Source organism: Pan paniscus, chromosome 9 (assembly GCF_029289425.2).
Source record: "Pan paniscus chromosome 9, NHGRI_mPanPan1-v2.0_pri, whole genome shotgun sequence".
NCBI lineage: Eukaryota > Metazoa > Chordata > Mammalia > Primates > Hominidae > Pan > Pan paniscus.
Window position 1 is genome coordinate 91,970,989 of NC_073258.2, and position 24,550 is coordinate 91,995,538.

General features: G+C 34.3%; 1 pseudogene; it reads right to left on the bottom strand.

Moving 5' to 3' along the window:
* Window positions 1-358: 358 nt before the first annotated feature.
* Window positions 359-24,550, bottom strand: part of LOC100982848 (oxysterol-binding protein-related protein 9-like) — a 38,486-nt pseudogene continuing 14,294 nt past the window's right edge.

Genomic DNA, 24,550 nt, shown 5'->3' on the forward strand with positions numbered 1-24,550 from the left:
ATTATATGTACTAAGAAACAGGTTGTATATCTTAATAGCAGTACTAGAGTAAAGAGTTTCAGGTTTGGATTTATAAATGATTTTCAACGTGTGGGGTTTGGAAAAGGAGCAGACATTATCTCTTTTTCAAAACCTGAAGTTTTTCTCAGGACTGAAGTCAAAATCATAACTGCCACAGAGGGAAAAGGGAAGTTTTTTGCAGTTTAATTGTTCATCTGAGTCCAAAAGTCCAGTATCCCTGAGATAGGAACCACTCTAATAAGAAGGTAGTGAACAGGTTTCTCCCAAAGGAAGATTGTTTGTTGCTGAATTATGTCTACTGCCCTGATCATCAGGTATATACTTTGCATCTTCAAACTTAATGCTTGGCAGCACCAAGATATTTCAGTAATGGTTCATCATAAACCCAATATTCTCCATCTTTATGAAATAACCTTGTCTCCCACTGAATTTCCTTCTCTTTCCTTACTTGGGGTTCTGCTCTTTTATTCAAGCCTGTGCTTTGCTTCAGTTGCTGATTTTTAAGTTGAAAGTGACATCCTTCCAAAGGCTGCTGGATTCTTACTTGTTCTGATCTTCTAGCTTCATCACTTTCTTCTTGATTACAGGCAACTTCTTGGTATCTGCAAAGGATGTATTTTCCCATGTTGCATATTTTGCATACATCAAACCATTCCATTCCCCTTCAGTTGAGCAAAAAGACTTCTTGTCATTTGGAGAAAATTCTCAGCAGTAATTTTGTGCTTCTTGCCCACATAGAAGGGTTTAGTATGGAAGATGATATTTGCACTCTAGCCTATTTGGAACAATTAATACAACATTCTCCACCTAATTTCACCCAGGACCATGTGAGGATAGACCTTCCATAGCCATTGAGGAATATGAGAATGTAATGTTCATCATAGTCTAGACATGAGACACAGCCCTGCCCTATGTTGTGAACACCAATTGACATCCCAAGGAATTTTGATTTGGCCCAGACATGAGCAGTGAATTGTATCTTCTTGTTAAAATACTCAACATAAAAGGCTGAAATGGTTGAGGATGGGAAACCTGGTCAGCCACGAATGTTACAGTATTTTTGGAAACCCAGGGAACTGGTCTTTCTGAAACTAGTTTTGTGTTCTCTTCAGTATCATTTGGCAGTGTCCAGTGACACTGAAAAATCTTGCCCAAAATGGGATTGTATGGCTTTTTGGCAACTGACCCTTTCCTTCTTGCATGAAAGGCTGAGAGGTATGATTTCACAACCAGAACCATTCTATCCTTGTGATCCTTCTAGTCACTAATGGACACAAACAGGTCCCAGTGTGCAAAAAGTCTGCATACATTTCTAAAAGAGATCTTCTTTCAAGAATAAACCTTGGAAGAACTACCTTAGTAAGATCCATCCCAAGCCTAACCTGTGACAACAGATGCATGATAACGCTCTTGTGCTCCCTGCGGACCCCGCCTACACATCATCATCTCTACTGTCATATGAATCAAAAAGGTCAGCATCACTTGTTCCATTGGACATGGAAGAATTAAGTGATTCTCTAGTATCTGGATGTTTTAGACTATTTCCTGAGCTGCTGCTGATGTAATTACCTACAAATCTTGATTGAACAATTAAAGTTTTTTGATGACAAGCTTCAAAACTACAAAGAAGATGAACAGAGAAAGAAAATGGAAACTCTCAAAGAAACAACAAATAGCATAGTAGAATCAGCTAAACACTGCATTGTGTTGCTGCAGATTGCTAAAGGGTAATGCAGAAAAGCACGCAGATGGAATAAGTACTATTAATCCTGTAGATGCAATCTATCAACCTAGTCCTTTGGAACCTGTGATCAGCACAACGCCTTCCCAGATTGTTACTTCCAGAACCTGTTCAGTTGTGTAAGTCAAAACAGCAGCATCCATCTTCCCTACCAGTTGGACCTGTGTTGGCTACCTTGGGACAGGATAAGACTCCTACACCAAATAGTACAGGCAGTGGCCATTCACCACCGAATAGCAGTCTAACTTCTCCAAGCCATGTGAACTTGTCTCCAAATACAGTCCCAGAGTTCTCTTACTCTGCTAGTGAAGATGAATTTTATGATGCCGATGAATTCCATCAAACTGGCTTATCCCCAAAGCACTGGATAGATTCTTCTGGATCTGCCTCAGTCCTGATACACAGGAGCTTGGGTGTTTCTTCTTACATTTGTATCTTTTTTTTATTTCTTTCAGTGGAATTTTGTAGATCTCCTTGTAGCGATCTTTAACCTCCTTGGTTAGCTGTATTTCTAAGTACTTCATTTTTTTTTCTCTCTATTGTAAATACGGCTGTGTTCTTCATTTGGCTCTTAGCTAGAATATTATTGGTATATAGCAATTCAACTCATTTTGTACATTGGTTTTGTATCCTGAAACTTTGCTGAATGTGTTTATTAGTTCTAGAAGCATTTCTGCAGAGTTTTTAGGGTTTTCTAGATATAGTATAGAACCATATCACCGGCGAAAAGAGATAGTTTGACTTTTCATATTTGGATATCTTTTATTTATTTATCTTGCCTGATTGTTCTGGAGAACTAGACAACCACAAAATAATAGTAACAGGCTTCAAGACTCTACTGACAGTGTTAGACAGCATCAAAGCAGAAACCTAACAAGTAAGTCCTGGACTTAAATTTGACACTCAACCAATTGGACCTGATGCTACTTTTTTTCCACCTATTGTATGGAATCAGTCTACCTCAGCTATAGTGCAAATTTTGGTGAGCTTACCAATCTTTTTTCAGCTGTAAGATTGACAGCAAAAGCTTGCCAATGTCCTCAACCATTTATTTCAGAAGACACAGACCACACAGTGCTTATATTAGAAATCATGCCCAGGAAATGATTTCTGAAAAATAATATTTTGATCAGATACATGTAAACAGATGATATGCAGAGCTGGCATGACTGGATCACAGAAGGCTGGAACAGTTGTAGAGGAAGTTAAATGAAAGTAAAATAATCAATTGTTTATGTTAGTGTTGCATGGAAGTAACAGTATTAAAGTTTTTCTCTTCATATTATGCACAGATTGAGCAGTAGCTGATAGTCTTAACCAATGAATCAATTAACTGGGGATACTTATTCATACATTTTCAACTAAAACTTGTTGAATATCTCTCATATGTCAGAGGCAGTGTAGGCAGTAAGATATAGAGGTAATTAAGACCTAGTCATCTCTGTTTCAAGAAGATGAATTTCTAGAGGAAAAATCAGATAGATTACAATTCAAGGTGATATGTGTGAAAGTGAAAAACTGTACACATTCTGTGTGGGCACACAGCAAAGGGGAAATTAACTGCATGAAGTCAGAAAAGGGTTCACAGAGAAGGCAGCATTTTAACCCAGACCTATATAAACTGGCATAGTGAAAGATAATGGGAGGTAGAGTTGAAGAGAATGGCAAAGCAGGAAAATAATATATGTTCTAGTCTTAGAGAATAGCATGCACAAAAGCATAGGGTGAGAAAATTATAGGTTATTTAGTGATAAATAGTTTTCAGATACAAATATAACTTGCCTTTCAGTTGAAATTGGAATTATAGGTGACTTGTTTTGTCTTTCTTTTTCTTTTCCCCTCTCTTTTTTAATATTGACATGAAATACCTACACAGTATGAATAGCCTTCCAAATCAGGCTCTAATCTACTTATGCAAACCTATGTCTCTCCTGATCTGTTCTGAAAATACAGAGACACAAGCTCAAGTTGTATTTCTTAAGCATAAATGACTCTGTACCTCTGCTTTTCTGAGCTCGTGATGATAAGGAGAGAGACTGTTTTATACCCTATTGCCATTGCTCTATTATTGATCTGGCTTTCCCTCTTTGCATCAATTTATAACCTCTTGCTACTCCAACAACACATCTCTTGAAGTCTACTTATTCCTACTACTAGGTAAAATAGCTGTCTCCTATGAATGTAGATTTGTTGTAATATTGGTTGCCCATTGAATTTCTTGGCACACGTAAAAAATCAATTGACTATAAATCTGTTGGTTTATTTCTATAAAATGTTTCAAAAATGGAAACATTGCTATCCATGTATATTCTAATTTCAATACTGCATTTGGGTTACTCTAGTTTTGTAGTAAGTTTTGAAATTGGAAAGAAGTCTTCCAAATTTGTTCTTTTTCAAGATTATTATAGTCACTTTGGTTTCTTTGCATTTTCATAGGAATTTGAGAATAAGCTTGTCAATCTTTTTTAAAAAAGTTAGGAGGATTTCTTATGCACAGTTGATGGGAATGTAAATAAATACAGCCATTATGAAAAACAGTATGGAGCTTCCCCCCAAAAATTGAAAATGGAACTACCATATGATCTAGCAATCCATTACTCCATATATATCCAAAGGAAATGAAATCAGTATGTGGAAGATGTATCTGAACTCCCAAGTTTACTACAATGCAGTTCACAATAGCCAAGATATGGAATCAATCTAAATGCCCATCTATAGATGAATAAAGAAAATGTAATACATGTATACATACATACACACACACACACACACACACACACACACAATGTGAATACTGAATTTAATACTGTTCATTCATAAAAGGGAAGAAAATCAGGTCATTTGCAAAAATGTAGATAAAGCTAGAGGACATTATGTTAAGTGAAAAGTCAGGCACAGAAAGATAAACAATCTCACTCATACTTGGAGACTAAAAAAGTTAGTGTCATAGAAGTAGAGAGTAGAATAGTAGTTATCAGAGTCTGTGGAAGGGTGAGGGAACCAGGAGAGTGGGGTCAACAGGCACAGTTACAGTTGAATAGGAAGAATACGTTTTGGTGTTCTATATTGCACAGTAAGGTAACTACAGCTAATAACAGTGTTGTATATATATCAAGATAGCTAGAAAAGAAGATTTTGAATGTTATCATCACAGAGAAATGATACATTTACAAAGTAATGAGTAAAATTATGCTGATTTAATCATTATAAAATGTATAACTGAATGGAAACATCACACTCTCCCTCCCTAATACATGCAATTATCTGTCAGTTATAAAGGAATCACATTAATTTTAAAAATAAGGTGAATTTTTGGTAACGACTGTGATTAATTAGATAATTAATTTGGGGATAATTGCCATCTTTAATTTCTTTCAATATGTTTTGTAGTTTACATTGTACATATCTTGCACTTTCGTTAAATTTATTTCTAAGTATTTTATTTACTTTGATTCTACTGTAACATTGTTTTATAGCTTTTATTTTTAAATCAGTCATTGCTAGTGCAAAGAAATACACTATGCACAATTAATTTTTTATATACTGAGCTTATATTTAGCAACCATTTCAAATTATTTAGTATACTTAACAGTCATTTGTTTGGGGTTAGGGGAGGGTTTCTTTGGATGGTGTAGCCATGAAAGTCTCTGCTGGGTTAGCTTAGTGGTCAGCTAATGATTGAGATGACATTTTCTTGAATGCCTAGAACCAATAAGTTTCCCAATCTTTTGCTAAGGGACTCTGTGTTGGGCATGACTTCAAGACCCAACCAGGCAATTGAGAAGTGTCCTTTATTCTTCACCTTCTGCTTGCACCAAGTCTCAAAGCAAGCCAGAAGTGAGAACTTAGTGCCTTCTCTGTTACTTCTTCATATGCAGAAAGTCCTGGGCATGCACGCAGTCATACAAATACATATGGCCTTGTTTCCAGGAATATCTCAGAGCTTGCTCAAAGACAATATGAACATGTCATTGCCCATCTTTCACCAGCAAGTGTTTTGAATAGCCTGTTGTTGTCCCCAACTGTTATCTATTGTCCCAGGAAACCAGAAATGTAAACAATGTATTCTCATTATTTTTGAAATATATTCCTGAGTAAAAAGGATTTTTGTGGTATGTGAGATCATAGATCAAATAAAGACAGCCTTTTAAGTGGAATTTTGTGGAGAACTATAAAAAATGTCAGAGAACGACAATTATCTAAGAGTGAGACATTAAAAGATTTCCAGCCCCCTTTTACAGTCTCTGGAGGCTGCCATTCTACTGGTTTGCAATACTCACTATGATGGTGGGCTGTTGATTTTCAAGGCTACAGTGGAGCTGGAGATAGGAGAATGAGAGTATTTCAAGTTAAATGCCGTAAAACTCACTTTTCTTACCAAGTTGCAGCATTTTTCTTAATTAAATACTTCCTTAATTGCTGGAAGACTTTGGTTAACTCCCAGAGTTCTTAAAATGTTCACCCTAACAATTTTGAAAAAATTCTTTTTATGATATTATCTCCCTGATTTTTTTAATATGTTCATTTGCTTGGATTCCTTTTGCTCTGTATGTATGTGTGCACATGTGCAGGTAATGATTGACAAATAAGAAATTTTAGTCATGTTTCTTGAGTTTACTTTGGGAGAAAATTTGCAAATTATTTCATATAAAGTAAATTAATTCTATTTACATGGTTTGTATGACAGATATGCTTGATTTAAATTCTATTATATTGTTTTTATATCTGGCCTAATAATTTTTTGCATATTTTAATATGATAAAATATATGTGCCAAAATATTCATCACTTTAACCACTTGTAAGTATAAAATTCTGTTCATTAAATATCTTCACAATGCTGTGTAATCTTCACTATTTATACCCAAAAGGTTTTCATCATTCCCCACAAAATCTTTGTAACCATTAAACAATCACTTTCTCTCTGCTTTCATAATGACTATTCTACTTTCTGACACTATGATTTTGACTACTCTAGGTAAGTCATACAAGAAGATTCATACAATATTTGTTATTTTTGTCTGGATTATTCCACTAAGCATAATGTTTTCAAAGTATATCCATGTTGTTGCATATATCAAAATTTTATTCATTTTTGTGGCTCAAAAATATTCCATTGTATGTATATACATACATTTTGTTTATCCATTAATATATTGCTGGACTCTTGAGTGATTTCCACTTTTTGACTATTGTTAAGAATGCTAGTGTGAACTTGGGAATACAAATATGTTTGAGCCCCTTCGTTCAATACTTTTGGATAGATATGTTGAACTGGAATTGCAGGAATATGTGTAATTCTGTATTTAATCTTTAGAGAAACCACCAAACTGCTTTCTACTGTGGTGGTACCATTTCAAGTTCTCCTCAGGAAAACATGAGTGTTCTAATTTCTTCACATCCTTGCCAACACTTGCTATTTTTCATTTTTCAAAATTATAATCTTCATAATAGGTGTGAAGTGGTATCTCATTATGACTTTAATTTGGATTTCCCTAATAACTAATGGTGCTGAGCTAATTTCTTTTTCATTTATTGGCCATTTGTATATCTTTGGGAAAATGTTAAAGTCCTTTGCTTATTTGTTTAATTTTACTTTAATTGATAAATAATAACTTTATGTATTTATGGAGTGCAATGTAATGTTTTAGAACATGTATACATTATGGAATGATTAAGTCAAGCTATAAACATAGCCATCAAGTCACATACTTTTTTTTAATGGCGTGGAGTGACAATTTAAAATCGACTACTCTCTTATCAATTTTGAAACACACATGACATTATTATGAACTAAAGCCACCATGCTGTTCAATAGATCTCAAACACCTACTCCTTTTATATCACCAAAAATATACTTTCATCCTTTCATCCTTTCATCCATATATCTCCATTCCCCACTCTTCACCTCCATTCTCTGGTAATGATCATTCTGGTCTTTACCTCTATGAGTTCAAAATTTTTTAGATTACACATGTAAGTGGGATCATGCAGTATTTGTCATTCCATGCTCAGTTTATTTCAATTAGCATAATATCCTCCAGGTTCATTCATATTGTTCCAAATAACAAAATTTCCTTCTTTTTTAAGGCTGAATACTATTCCACTGTGTATAGATACAACATTTTATTCACTCATTTGTTGATGAACACGTAGATTGATTCTATATCTTGACTATTATGAATTCTACTTTTTTTGAGATGGAATTTTGCTCTTGTTGCCCAGGCTGGAGTGCAATGGCATGATCTCAGCTCACCACAACCTTCGCCTCCTGGGTTCAAGCGATTCTCCTGCCTCAGCCTCCCAAGTAGCTGGGATTAGAGGCATGTGCCACCACGGCTGGCTAATTTTGTATTTTTAGTAGAGACAGGGTTTCACCATGTTGGCCAGGCTAGTCTCAAACTCCTGACTTCAGGTAATCCGCCTGCCTCGGCCTCCCAAAGTGCTGTGATTACAGGTGTGAGCCACCGCGCCCAGCCCTTATGAATTACATTGTAATACACGTAGCAGTGCAGATATCTCTTCAACATGCAGATTTCAATTTTTTTGAATTGCTCAAATGTTAATATTATTTTCTGTTTTTTGAAAAAAACTCTGTACTGTTTTTCATAATGGCTGTACTAATTTACATTGCCATCAACAATGAACAAGGTTTCCTTTTTTCCACATCTTCAACACTTATCTGTTGTCTTGTTGGTAATAGCCATTCTAACAGATGTGAGATATTAGTACATTATTCTTTTATTTTGTAATTTCCTGATACTTTGTGATGTAGAGAATTTTTTATGTTTCTGTCAATCATTTGTATGTCTCCTTTTGAAATATGTCTATTCAAGTTCTTTTCCCACTTTTTAATCAGTTTATTTCTTTTCTTGCTGTGAGTTTCTTAATTTAGTTTATTGTTTATTTTTTTGGATATTAGACCCTCATCAGATATATGGTTGTCAAATATATTCTCCCAATTTAGAGGTCTTTTTCTTCACTCTTAATTGCTTCCGTTGCTGTGCTAAAGCATTTTTAGTTTGATGTAAACCCATTTGTTGAGTTTGCTTCTGTTTCCATGCTTTTAAGGTTACATAAAAAAAAAATTGCCTAGACTGATGTCATAGAGCATTTTCCCTATGTTTTCTTCCACTAGTTGTATGTTGTCAGGTCTTACTAAGTATTTAATTCATTTTCAGTTTATTTTAGTATATGGTGTCACATAAGGATCCAATTTCATTTTTTGCATGTGGATATCCAATTTCTCTAACATCATTGAAAAGACCATCTATCTCTTCTTTGTGTTATTTATAGCTATGTCAAAAAATGTATTATCTACAAATGCATAGGTTTATTTCTAGAATCTGTTACATCAGTCTATTTGTTTTTATATCGATATCATGCTGTTTTGATTATTATACCTCTGTCTTATATTTTGACCTCAGGTAGTGTGATGCCTCCAACTTTTTTCTTTTTGCTCTAGATTGTGTATAGGGTCTTTTGTAGTTGTAAATTTTAAGATTGTTTTTCCATTTCTGTGAAAAGTGTCATAGAAACTTGATAGATATTCCATTAAATCTGTATATCACTTTGGGTAGTATGAATATTTTGATGATATTAATACTTTGAATCCATGAACACAGCATATTTTTCCACTTATTTGTGTTTTCTTTATCAATATTGTATAGTTTTCAAATATATAGGTCTTTTACTTCATTGGTTATATTTCTTTCTAAGCATTTTATAATTTTTGATGCTATTATAATAAATGGAATCACTTTCCTAATTTTTTTCAGATAGTTTATTGTTAGTATATAGAAGTGCTACTGAATTTTGTATGATTTTGTATCCTGCAACTTTACTGAATTAATCAATTCTAAATAGCTTTTTGGTGGAGTGTTTGGTGTTTTCTATATATTAGATCATGCTATCAGCTAAAGGAAGACAACTTCCTTTTTTATTCTTGATGATTTTCTTTCTTTTTTTGCCTAATCGCTCTGACTATAACTTCCACTACAATGTTGAATTAGGGTGGAACATGTGGGCATCCTTGTCTTGTCTCAGACTTTGGATGAAAAGCTTTCAGGTTTTCACTGTAGAATATAATGTTAGCTGTGGATTTGTCATATGTAGGCTTTATGGTGTTGATATACTTGTTTTGAGTTATACCACGAAAGGCTGTTGAATTTTGCCAAATGTTTTATTTGCATCTATTAGAACAAACACATAGTTTTAGTCTTTAGTTCTATTAATGTGTTGTATAACATTTATAGGCTTATGTATTACTTAAAAAAATAGACAAATTAAATTAAGAGTAATTGAGCAAAGAGATTTGCAAATCAGGGAGCCACCAGAACTAGAATAGTTCCAGAGCAATTCTGGGGCTGCCACATGGTTTAATAACATTTATGAACACAAAGGGAAAGTGATGTACCAAAAACGGAAATGAGGCACAGTGGCCACCCGTGACTGTCTGAAACTCAGCCGCTGTGATTAGCTGAGATTCCGCTCCTTGTTACAAGAATAGTTTGAAGTCTGTTTACACACCCAGTTAGGTTATAGTTAAATATGTATGAAGAAGCCCTTTGGCCAAATGTATATGTAAGGAGGCAGCTTTAGGCTAAACTTAATTTAACAGTTGTTCAGTCATCTTTGCATTCCAGGGATAAATCCTATTATATCATTGTGAATTTTTTATGTGCTATTGAATTAATTTTTCTAGTATTTTGTTGAGGATTTTTGCATATATGTTTATTAGGGACATTGGCCTATAATTTTCTTTTCTTGCAGTATCTTTGCCTCATTTTGATATCAGGGTAATGCTGGCCTTGTAAAATGAATTTGGAAGTATTCTATTTTCTTGAGTCATTAGAAGAGTTTGATAGGTACTTGTATTTTTTAAATATCAGGTAGCATTTAGAATTTGGTAGAATTTTAAATATTTGGTAGAATTTAGTCATGATATCATCTGGTCCTGAACTTTGCTTTGATAACAGACTTTTTAATTACTGTTTATACGTCCTCATGATTCAGTTTTTTTTTTGTTTTGTTTTGTTTTGTTTTTAGACAGGGTCTCACTCTGTTGCCCAGGCTGGAGTGCAGTGGCCCAATCTCGGCTCACTGCAACCTCTGCCTTCCAGGTTCAAATGATTCTCCCACCTCGGCCTCCCGAGTAGCTGGGATTACAGGCATGTGCTGCCACACCTAGCTAATTTTTCGTATTTTTAGTAGAGTTGGGTTTCACCACGTTGGCCAGGCTGGTCTCAAACTCCTGACCTCAAGTGATCTACCCCCCTTGGCCTCCCAAAGTGCTGGGATCACAGGCGTGAGCCACCGCAACCCAGCCTCATGATTCAGTCTTGGTACGTTATACGTTTCTAGGAATATATCATTTTCCTCTAGGTTATCCAGTTTGTTGCTATAATTGTTCATTTTAGCCTCTTATGATATTTTGTATGTTTGTGGTAGCAATCTTTGTCCATTTTGACTGGGTCATTTGTTCTGTTTTTGTTGTTGAGTTGTAGGAGATGGTTATATATTCTGGGTGTTAAACGCTTATCAAATAAATAATTTGCAAATATTTTCTCACATTTAGTCTGTAGGTAGGTAGTCTTCATTTTTATGATAGTGTATTTTGATGCACAAAAGTTTTTATTTTTGATAAAGTCTAATTTGTCTATTTTTGAATTTGTTGCTTTGCCTGTGCTTTTTGGTGTCATATTCGTAAATATAGTTTCAGCTCTAAAGTTTAGGTCTTGGATCCATTTTTAGTCACATGGCAGTCAATCTGCTTGACATCAGCAATTAGAAGCATCAATTCACAAGCAGAACTTGGGATCCTGAGATTTGGAGGACAACATCTGTATTTCTCACCCTGGCTCCATCAATCCATGGCAAATATGTAATTGCCATCCCCACAGCTGCCTTCCAAGGGGATATAGGATGAAGGATGGATAGCAATCATGGTAATAGTAGAAGTGGACTGAAATTAACAGCAACATATAAGCAATGCTTTCCCCTGGAAGCTGCAAGTGTTCAAATAAGTTCCAGAGTTCCAAAATAGTCACTTCAGAAAAGTTCTGCCAATATAATTATTGGCCAGGTGGAAATACAGATTCCTGATACTTCTACTATACCGTCTTCACTGACTTACCGTGTATGTATTTTTAACGTGTTTTTACTAAATATTCTGGATTTATTTTAATTGAATATTTCTGTGGATATATCTGAGCCCAGCCTACTTTGTATTCTTGTATTAATTATGTGGGTTGTGTGTACAACAACTCTCCCTGGAAAATACCATTTCCTTCCAGTTATTTAAGTTCAGTTTTATAATTTTTAAAGTGACTATAATTTATTTTTCTAGTTTTTTCTTCTGGACTACTCCAATATTACAGATATCATACCTGCAATGGCTATTGTTTTCTCGTTTTTTTATTTTGCTTTTTTGTAATTCTATTTCCTTTCATTTGTTCATTTCGTATGCAATCTCTATCTCCCTACCATGTTTTCTGTTGTGCTTATTTTCCATTGAAATTCTTATATTTCATCTTTGTTTCTAAGAGGGCTTTTTTCCCTTTTATTTCTTATTTAAGTTTTCTCAGTTTCTGATTCACCTTCATTTCCTGTCAGGTTCTCACATTAGAATGCCGGATGGTCTCTTCACTCAAGTTGTTATGTTTGCTTTTGTGTTCTCCATTCAGAGCTGCAATTGATGATTTACACTTATTAACATTTATTTAAATTTTCCTCTGCTTTGTAGCAACATTTTTCATAACTATAAAGCAAAGGGAAAATATATATGTAGATCTGTAAGTATGAGGAAGATTTTGGTGTTTTATCACATATTTTGTCTTCTCTGGATTTCATCCTTTGATATTATAATTACTTAACGTATGTTTCTTCTGTGTAGACAGGGGTCGTCTGCCTCTCAGAAACTTGCCAAGCATAGGAGGACTTCAGCCTCTAGTCCAGAGTTCTTCTGATCATCATCATCAAAATATATGTCTGTTTTTCAAGATGCCTTTACCTTAAGGTTCAAGATACCTTACTTTAAGGAGTATTTCTTTTACTGTTTTAGGCACATTTTAACTTTCCACATTCTTTTCTTTGCTGTTTCCTCTCCGCCTCTATACCTGCACTCAGTGTCAGTAATCTTATTTATAGCAATTCATCCTTCTAGCACCCTAGGTCTCTCTCTCTCTTTTTTTTCCCTTTCTTATTTGGCCACAAGATTCACTGACTCCTCTATTCTCCAGAGCAATTACTCTGTAATCCAAATTAGCTTCCCTACTTTTCTAGGCATTCAAGAAACCTCAAATTTCTGTCAGTAACCGAACCCTCTTACAAGGTGATTGGTGACCATCTAATGTTACTTCGGCATAGTCTGTTGAATTCCCAATACCCCTAGTTCTAAGCAATCAATGAGGAGTTGAACTAGATAGACATTACTCTCCATAAGAGGAAAGTTTTTTATAGATATCAAGCATTTCCTGTTTTCCTATATTTTTATATTTTGACACAATGTAGTAAAACAAAGACAAAATTAGAATGAAAAAAAAAGACTTGATAATAAAGTTTTTTAAGTTTACAATTTATCAACAAACTTAAAGAAACAGATTTACACAAAAATTTAAGCACTGGAATTTTTTTAAGCACGTGACTTTTAACACAAAATTATTTGTATTAGTAACAAATTGAAAACAAACCCGAACATGATGGAAGACTACAGAAAAATAAACACCACATGTTCTCACTCGTAGGTGGGAATTGAACAATGAGAACATTTGGACAGAGGGTGGGGAACGTCACACACCAGGGCCTGACGTGGGGTGGGGGGAGGAGGGAGGAACAGCATTAGGAGATATACCTAATGTAAATGACGAGTTAATGGGTGCAGCACACCAACATGGCACATGTATACATATATGACAAACCTGCATGTGCACATGTACCCTAGAACTAACTTAAAGTATAATAATAATAATAATAAAAAGAAAAAAGCGAGGATGCTTGTCTTAATGGATACCAAGATTTACTGTTAGTTGTATAAAGCCCCATGGATAGATATTAAAAAAAGAAAAAATAATAATGTAGGAAAGAACTTATGATATGCTATGGGAAAACAATAGATTACAAAACAATGTACCTAATAGCCTCAGAATTTTATTAAATGTATTCATCTTGAGTATTATATAAAAGTAAAAATGGTCCAAGATTACAGATGAGTTTTATTGTCTTCCCTATATTTTCTAAGTTTTATAATACATATATATCTCTCTTAAAAACCTGAAAAATAATATTAAATATAAAAACTACAATTACATAAAGAACAATTTTTAAAATACTGACATTATATGCACTATGAAAAAGAGTGATATTTTGAATAGAACGAGAAAACAGGCTCTGAAAACACGATTTCATTTATTATTTCATTTAAAAACAGGAGGCACCGGGGAAAAACACTAATTTTCATGTTCTCAGTTTGCCCCATGGATAATGTAAATATACATTTCCATAATGTAGAAATGGTAATAGCAATATGGAAATGGTTATATAAAACATGCCTGTCTTTTATACTTGAGGTAGATATATTATTTTCTTTCCTGTTCTTCATGCATTTATACTTCCTTTCATTTATGTAGTATCCCGGCATAAAGTACATTGGGAGTTATTGCTCAAAGGCACATTCACCCTTAGGTGTTGTAAAGAGAGGCAAAGTAGGCACCAGATTGCAGATGCAGAGCAAAGCTACATAAAAGAGAAAAACGTGTGATTATGGTGTGCTGTTTAAAAGACTGGAGAGAAAATTCCATCTGGAGAATGGCAACCTGAAGATGCTATAGAAAGGGCAATCCCATGAGCTCAGCCTACTGTAAAATGTAAGACTTGAAAAGAGAAGACTACATATGAGCTTAACCAATTTAACTACAGAATCAAATAAAATGAGGGTAGCATGTTATATTTTCAAAAGGGCTTGGTGAATACTGTTTATCTCTTTATTTATGTGAGAAAAAAATTTCAAACTCTAAAGAGCAGTTTCAGCAACTCTACAAGAGGCTATCGTAGTAAGGAGCAGTGCTAAAGATGCTTGTTAGAAAAACAAATTATAATCAGTGCAAAAACTTAATGGAGTGGGAAATAAATAGAGCAAAAAGCATTTCCTCAAAAATATCTTTAGATAATTTTTAAAGGAATCAGGATTTCAGTAGAATTTTTTTCCGGTACAGACACTAAGCAGGCTTTTAATGACAGTTGCAATATTCAATGATGATCCTAAACATGCTGTGAAGATAAATTCCTTATCCCATAAAAAGTTCAATTCTCCCTGTGCTGGAGCTTTTATGATGATATTACACTACAGTCCAACATCTATGCACAGAGTTCAGTAGCTCGAATATGAATACTATTGCACTTATTAAAAAATAGTGACAGTTATTACAAAGGAATATGTTTTAAACAATACTTTGGATGTTGCCTATAGGGTATTCAGAACAATTTCCTGCTGGTTTCTGGTTTCAGGACAATTTCCTGGAGGCTTCAATTGTTTTAGCACTTTCCAGATTCCATTTCTTTGGGCAAAGGGAGAAATGGGGGAGAAAAATGGTACTTATTACAAGAGCAATCTTGAATGCTCAGCTATAATTGAAAAGCCTAGTATGAAACAAGACTCTATGATTGTGTCAAAGTAAGGTAAGATTTATGTGTTGTTGAAGCTCTTGGTTAAGTACTAGATGCAGTATTATGATATATTTCAGTCTCTTGTAAATTACATGATCTACCACACGAGCTTTCTGTCAGCACAACTTTTATTTATTGACCGCAATGTAAGAACCGTCACATGAAGCAAAAAGTCATCTACAACAGATAATGATTACATTTTTCTGAAATGATACAAATATTAACTCTTGGTTGAACCATGATGCTAGGTTTCTTCTCATTCCAGTTTTTCTTCTCTTTTTAAATAGATAACTTAGGTCAATTTCATTCTTTCTTCCTTCTGCTGCAACAGCTAGGATAATTGCTTATTTCACTCATTCCACTTAAGGGTTCACAAGAGGTTTCTATCTAGTTCCAGTAAAGAATGTGTTAGATTTCTTTATATCCCTCATATATTGCACTATTTAAGAAGCCAGAGAAGCCAGTGTACTAGCCTCTTACCTTCATAATACTGAGGAAAGCCTGCATTTCATAAGCAAAGAGACACAGGGCTAGTGAATAGGAAAGCAGAGTTCTCTAGCCACTTTTTGCAAGTCATACCAGTGTTACCTTGATATGTTTGTTACTATCCTCAAATTTCATTTTTCTAATTTTTGAAGAGAGGTGGTTTAGTAAAACTATTTCTAAGGTCCCTGATAGTTTTAGGATCTTTTATTTTAATTTTATTATTTTATTTTTCAATACTGTAGATTAAGGAATATTAGGATTTTTATTTTAGTTACTATTACAAGCATATTTTCATTGTCATAAGACAGCTTGTCTTTCTCAGCAAAATCAAAATTACCATATCCTTGTTAGTTATTATTTATTAGGAATAATAAGCAGCAAAAAGAAACAATGAATAATTTTAGATCTTTAAATTTGGCTTTAGAGTACACTTACCTCTTGACCTGTTGATACTACAAATAAGAAGGAATATAAAACATTCAAAATCTCTTTTACCTGGCTAAAATTATCTAAATTTCTATTTGGGATATGATATTATAATGTAACAGATCTTTTGCTATTTGAAATTTTAAAAATCAAAGACTGGATAAAACTCTCCTCTTTATTCTCTTTATTTAAAGATCTGTTTGGTTTTTTCTTTTTGGTGGATTTCTTTTTTTTTTTTTTGGACACTATGAGAAATAAAACAGCAGCATGAATGCTACTGCTCAGTTGCAGAGAAGTTATGAGAATATCAGAATATATTTAAGAGGCATAATCAGACCTAATACACACCATCCTGTACACTATGCTTATTGCCCCACTTCTGAATCTGGGTGATTTGTATTGACTATCAGTCCCTTGTTCTTAGGAAGCAAAAATTCTAAAAAAAAAAAAAACAAAAAACAAAAAACTGAAGAGCACTTCTTCTTTAAAATATGCCTGACTTCAAATTTGCATCATTATTTCCAAAAGGGCTGATGAATTGCCCTATACTACAGTATTTAAAACAAGACACATATTCAGGGCTTGATATTAATATGCTTCAAAATGTTGCAGCTGACAGGAGTCTTTGCAGGGAAATGGGACTCTCTTTGTATGACTAAGATTCTAATTCTTTGTGCCACTCACCTGATTGATGTTGCTCTTTCGTAGCCTATAAAAGATATTGGTCTCATGTTTGGAAAAATAAATAAATAAATCCACTCATCAACTTGTGTCAGGGGAGAAAACAAATAGAAATCCAAGCAAACGCTGAGTTTTCAGATGTCTGATACTGGCACATCCCAGTCCTGGACTGTTACCAGTAGGACCCAACCTATTTTACCATATTTCCTTAGAACAGAGCTCAAGGGTGCAGCACACCAACATGGCACATGTATACATATGTAACAAACCTGCATGTTGTGTACATGTACCCTAAAACTTAAAGTATAATAGTAATAAAAATGGTGTTATTCACACGTTCCAATCCCCTTCTCATATTCTTTCTTAAATCCATTCAAATAAAGCTTTAGTTCCAAATATCCACTCCAAACTGCTCTTTTCAAGCTTCCTGTTTTTAAAACTAATGACTAGTTCTCTGTCCTCATCTTACTTAGATTGAACCATGAGAAACTGCTGATTTTGACCATGTTAGACCTACAATAACAGAAATTCCACGTGGTCCAATCTTATTTAACCTAAAAAACGCATTTGATTTAATGGCATCTCCCACTTTCTCAAGATATTTTCTTTACTTGGCTTCCAAAGCACCACATTCTACTGGTTTTTCTCCTACCTCATTGCATTCCTTCTTAGTCTTTTTTTCCAGCGTACTTTAATCTCTCCAACCTCTAATCATTACGTGTCCAGACTCAAACCATGAATGTATTCTCATCTTTATTTGCACATTCTGATTTGGTGTTCTTATCTGGTCTTCTACCTTTAAATATCACCTCTAGGCTGATAATTCCTAGCTCAGCTCTTGGCTCGAAGTTGAGATTTGTAAAGACAATTGAGGAATCTATTTGTATTGTAATATATAGAGAGAATTAACATGTTCAAAACTATACTTCTGACCTTATGCCCCAACACAAGCTGCTAAATCTGCCCTTCCTTCCACCAAAGCTTCCTACATTAGGTAATAACAATTCAATTTGTCTAATTTTTAAGTCAAAATTCTTAGTTATCCTCTATCTCCCTCATTAAACTTTTTCACTTAACTTTATATTCAGTTAATCAACAAATACCATTAATTTTGCCTTCCAAATATATCCAATGTGATTATGTTTTTTCACCTTTCCTGCTTCTACCTTGTTCCTAGTTACTATCGCTGTACTGAATTATAACAACCCTCTAAATTGATCTCTCTTTTCTCACAATTTCTCCTTTTACTTTTTCTCTGCACAGCCGCCAGAATGATCCTGTTTCAGCATAAATCAGAAAACATCTGTTCAGAGTCCTTTGAGGGTTTCCCCCCCTCACTTCTTTAAAAGCCCTGAATTGCCAAAGACCTGCCTGATAAAGCCCCTTTACACTTTCAGCTCTCAGCTCCTAATCCACTCAGCTCCAGCCACACATCATAAATGTATAATTATCAACAGTCACACCCTCTAACTAAGCAACTGGTTCTCAAACTTGATTATATATCAGAATCATCTACAGAGCATTTAAAATATGTTGTTGTTAATCCAACATGCAATGTCCAACCTAACTTCAGAGCCTTTGAACTTATGGTTCTCTCTATCCCAGATAGTCACATACCTTGCTCCCTTATCTGCTTCAGGCTTTCTCTAGAATCACCTTCTCCATGAGGCCATTTTAACCATCTTTTTGTTTTCCACATTGGCCATTCTACATATGAATACATTCCATATTGCTATTGCATGCTTTATATTGCTCATACTACTGATCACAACACAACCTTCCAAGTATTCTACTTTTATTTCTGCCTATATCCTACAGTAGTAGATGGTGTTAGAACATTGCCCATACTTCCTCAGCACTCCTTGTTCTTGCCCATGCCTACGCCATCCTATTAAAACACCCGCAGTTCCTTGTCTGAAGGTTTATTTTCAACCTCACGAAACCAGCAGTACTGGGAGTTGGTAGAGCTGGAGAGTGAATACCCTGGCACTTTTGAGTGGGATAACACTTAATTGTATTCTATACTATCTCCCAAATTTCCCCCGTGGAATCAGGTTTCAGCTTCCTACATGATAACCTGCACCCATGACTAACTTACTTTCTCTGCCTCATTCCTCAATCTCCTTCAGTCGCTTTCTGAGATCATTTCCCAAATAAACTACTTTACTCAAATCCTTGTCTCAGGGTAAGCTTCTGGGAAAACCTTATCCAGGTCAGATTCCAAGAATTCCTGGTCCTTTAAAGGAAAAAGGTTTTTTCTGTTTTATTTTTACTGGTCTATCTCCAATAACTAGGACAGAACCTGGCATGTAGTAGAGACTTCATACATATTTGTTGGATCAGCAAACCTCTATTATTAAACATTTCTTAACCCCAATCTGAGCAAAGGGAGGGCAATCACCTAATTTACAACTAACATCCTCATACTAAAATATATTTCTTGTTTCAACTGCCAGTGCTGCTGCTTCTGAAAAAGAAGTGAAGATTTTGTGAAATCAGTAAGTTAAGTTTAGGATAAAAAGAGAAATTTATTTTTAAAACAGGAATTACTTGCTACAGTGATTTCTAAATTTGGATACCCTGAATCCTGTGGCTGTAGTTTACGTTTCTGATTTGTGGATCCTAGTTTTCCTGAATCTAGGCTCAACTGACTTGGAGTAGAGCCCATAAATATATTTTTAATGTTCTATTGATGATACAGCCCAGTTTTGGAACCACTTGCTTAGCTAGAGAATGCCACTTTAAGTTATCAAGTATTTATACAATATGATACTTCAGAGGAGAAATATGTACTCCTCAAATATCCCCAGTTGTGTTTAAATAAGAATCAGAAACCTCCATTTAAAAAATGCTAACATTTAAAATGTCTATGAAAGTAATTTTTCATTATATGAAATATGTATTATCTTCCTATCAAGTTGCAGTCACTTTTACTTTCTTTAGCTTAAGAAGGAGAAAGAGAAACTACTAAACATATTCAAAAAGAAACACTGTTCATGTGCATATGTGATTTATGATATCAATCATCCATACAAACACAGAAAAGGGAACACTATTCAAAATTTTTTTGAGTAGTCTACATGTTACATTTTTTAATTATAGATTTCAAAAACTACAGATTCTAATATGTACCTGCCAAGCATAAATGAAATGAAAATCAAGTATATATTTTACACATTATATATCAACCACTTTTAAGCACTAGTGTAATTGTCATATTAAGGGTTAATTTACTTGCCTCTTACTGGACTGGAACAAGAGAATAAAGGTAAGCAAGAAAACTTTGTCTTCTCTCAAATTCTTCAGTGTAATTATCCCAACTCCCAAACAAAGGAAAGTGGATTAGAGAACCATCTGTCATTGGTAGCAAATTAATGCTCATATAGAAGCAACAAAGACTTTACTCCTTTTGGGTCACCTCTTTGACAAATTTTTAAAAAAATATGTAAAAGTACAGACTAAGCTGCCCAGTAGTGACCCTTGAGGAAAGCTATGTTTTGAATCCTAATGATAAAAAATATCATCAATACACTGATCTAGGTATTTTCTGTAATGAGACATTTAGGTCATTCTCTTGTATCATAGGGCAGTTGTTTCCCAGGAGAAGAAATGTTTGAGGTTTTCCTAAGAGTATATTTCTTTGTCAATAGAGTGTGAATCTGTATATATATATATATAAGATAAAAGATACTTCTGATACACACACACACACACACACACACACATTCACACACACCCCTTCAGAAAAGGCTTAAGGTATCTTAATTCACTTTGTTTTTTCATGTAGTGAAACTTTGCTAGGAGGGCAGATAAGAACATGTGATGAAAATGGTCTACCTCATGGTTCTATGGTAAAAAAAAAAAATGCTTCTGGAAATGTAACTTCGTTTCTTACCTCTATGATAAAACATAATAGAAAGAATATAAGTAGGAGAAGCAGGTGTCTTGGGTTAGGCTCCCTACTTTTGGTATGAATTACGTGACTTTAGTTACTTATCTATCTTATATGTCATTCATTCATTCTTGAAATAAGGGACAGATATTTGCTAGGGACTGTGTTAGAGAATATAAAAAAAATGGGAAAAGACATGGTCTCTAGATTTGGGGAGTTTTTAATCAGAAAATTACCCAAATACAAAATTATAATAGCATAATTATGTGATCGCAAAAAAATGTATTTTTAAGGATTTCTTCAGTAGGGAGAGACAGAAGTCCAACACAAAGTAGCTTAAACAATGGAGATAATTACTTGTTCCTAAAAATTTATAAGTCTAATGACATATCAATGGCTGGATTTAGATGAATATATGTCATAAAGACAGTTTAACTCTCATCACTTCTCAGTTTTCTCTTCCTCTATGATAGATCCACGCTTAGGTAAGACTGCTGCCCTCGGTTTCAAGTCTGTAAACTATCTCAGAAAAATACATAGATAAATTTTCTCTTCTCTATAGCTTAAAAAATAATCTCCATAATTAAGTTTAATTTGATTTGTTTGGTTAGTGCATCACAGCAAAAACCAATCACTGATGTAAGAGAGAGAGAATGTTCTGATTTGCCAGTCTTGTTTTCCTTTCTGTTATTGAAAGTGGAGAAGGGTAGTAACTCATGAAAAATTGTGGTGCTGTTTCTAGAGAAGGAGAGAAAATGACGCTTAGGCAAGAAAAATACATAAAAGACATGTCTACCTACATAGGAGTTTGAACAAATTGTAGTGGAAGCATAATGGAAGAAGCACCTAAGATTTATTTGGGCACAACAGATGAGTAACAGTTGAAATTAGGCAAACTGTGGATATAAAGATGCAATGCTCATCACGCTCATGGTGCTAAAATCAGTTTAAAGCTGGGTATAGGCATCAGGCACAGTGGCTCATGCCTGTAATCTCAGCACTTTGGGAAGCTGAACTGGGTGGATTGTTTGAGGTCAGGAGTTTGAGACCAGTCTGGTCAACATGGTAAAACCCCGTCTCTACTAAAATACAAAAATCAGCCGGGTGTGGTGGTGCATGCCTGTAATCCCCACTACTCTGGAGGCTGTGGTGGGAGGATCACTAGAGCCCAGGAGGTTGGAGTGAGCTGAGACTGTGTAACTGCACTCTATCCTGGGTGACAGAGCAAGACCCAATCCCTGCACATAGCCCCATCCCCCCCAAAAATAGCTTGGGATAGCATTTCCCTAATTGTTTTTCACAAACCCTCAAAACATACAAAATTCATCACATTTCCTGCCAACTCTTACCGTGAAACACGATCCTTCGATTATGTAATCTATTCTCCCATCACCTGGTGATTGCATAGGTTAGGTCTTTACCATTTATTTCTTAAACCAGTGGCATCACACTTAAAATATTTGCCATATTTTCTGACAGCCTGGTATCTTTGAGGCACTATTCATATGTTTGGGGAATGTCCTGTTTTTTATTGGTGTCTCCTTACAGTAAATGTCACAACTTACTGGACTTCCTTCATACTAAAAGTAGGCATGTGATAAAGGCTGGCCAATCATACACATCCCCAAAACAGGAAATGATTCATGCGAACACTCAAGTGCTATGAGGACCATATTTACTGTGAGATGAGAGTGTACATATCTGAATATTTGGAGGATCACTGGTGGAGATTCAGGAAAGCAGTGTACACTCGGAAGAGAGAACTGCCATATCTCTGCAGGCAAATATGGTACTGGGTCTTCTTTTGGGAAGCCCTGTAAGATGATTTGGCCAGTATTACTAGACGTAAAGACTTCGGGAATGATCCTTTCATAATATCAATAATTATATGACTTTAATAATATCCTGAGCGAATCTGAACTTATTTGCTTAAATTAGCTAGAATGACTGAATGATTGATTTTGCCACAAGGCACGTCCTTGGCTGATATATTGTTAACTGCAAATTATCAAAAACAATAGACTGCCAAGGTAATGGAAATCTTAGATGGAGACTGGCAAAGTTGGAGCTAAAATATCAGTAATAGTGGAAATGTAGTGTGGGTTATATAGGTACTTTCTGTATTATTTTCACAATGTTTTTGAAAAAAGGAAACCATTTAAAAGAAATAGTTCATTCTAAAACAAACTATACCTAAATAAGCCTAAAAGGGCTCTTTAAATAAGTATGAAATAAAAATTGTTAGTGATTAAGAAAAAAATATATTACCTGTTGTCATTCAGAACGAATATTGGAGTTGAATATTGGCTGTGAGGGCAATAAATTTCCATAGAACAGAGTAAATGAAATGGGGAATTCTAGCATTATGTAATAAGCTGTATGGCTCTAATTACTTTGAAAAGCTTAGGGAGACAAGAAATTTAGGAAAATACTAAGTAATTTTTTGGCTTATGTAACAACTAGAGAATAACAAACATTTAAAATTGTGACTGAAGGAACTTTTATACTTTGTAGCCACAAGACTATGGGAGCAAGAATAATGATTGAAACTTATAGACTGCCAAATCACAATGTCAGTTGAATATGAAAATTAAGACATGTGTCCGAAAAAAGTGGGAGAACATGCATTGAAATTTTCATATTTGGAAAGATTCAGAAGATATAACATATATATTCTAATTATGTAAATGGATATGCTGGAATTATATCAAGGAAGAAAACATATAATATACTTTAATCTTAATTTATATATATGGGGCTTAGATGTATTGCAGTTCTTAAGAGAATAGGTAAATTTGGTTATTTTGTTGTTTTGTTATTTATCATACTCTATGAGTTAAAACATATATACATTATAGTGTACAAAACTTGTTTACAGTTTGATACATTTTTACGTATATATTCACTCAAATGACTCAGATAAAGACAGAACAGTCACCTAAGAAACTTTCTTAGGCCCTTTGCTAGTCATCTAATGTTTTGAATTTTATCACCATAAAGGAAGTTTTGCCTATTTTAAAATTTTATTTGTGGAAATAAAATCAGTAAGAATATATAAGTCCTGGACAACACTGATAAACATCTTGATTTAATTAATATTTGTAGAAAAACCTACCAACAATGATAGAATACACATTATTTTCAGGAATAGTCACCAAAAGAGACCACACTCTGGCCCATAAAACAATCCTTAAGTAAAACAGATTTAAAATTACACAGTGTATAACTATAATGGAATTAGACCAGAAGTTAACAAAACATACATCTTTAAAATCCCCCACATACTGGAAATTAAACAATATGCCTAAAATGGCCTGTGATTCAAAGAGGAACTCATGAGGGAAAATTGAACCTATTTTGTATTGTATGGGAATAAAATTAAGACATATCAATATTTATCGCTTGCTGATGAAATAGTGCTTAGGAGGAAATTTACAGCAGTACTTGTATTTGAAGAAAAGTATTGAAACAATTACCTAAACTTCTACTTTACAAGACAGTAAAGATAATAGCAAATTAAATGAAAAGGATACAAGACTTAAAAATATTAAGTAGTAGAAATCAATGAAATAGAATTTAGAAAACACAATAGAAAACATCAATACAACAAAAAGTTTTTCTTTGAAACACTGATATATTTCTT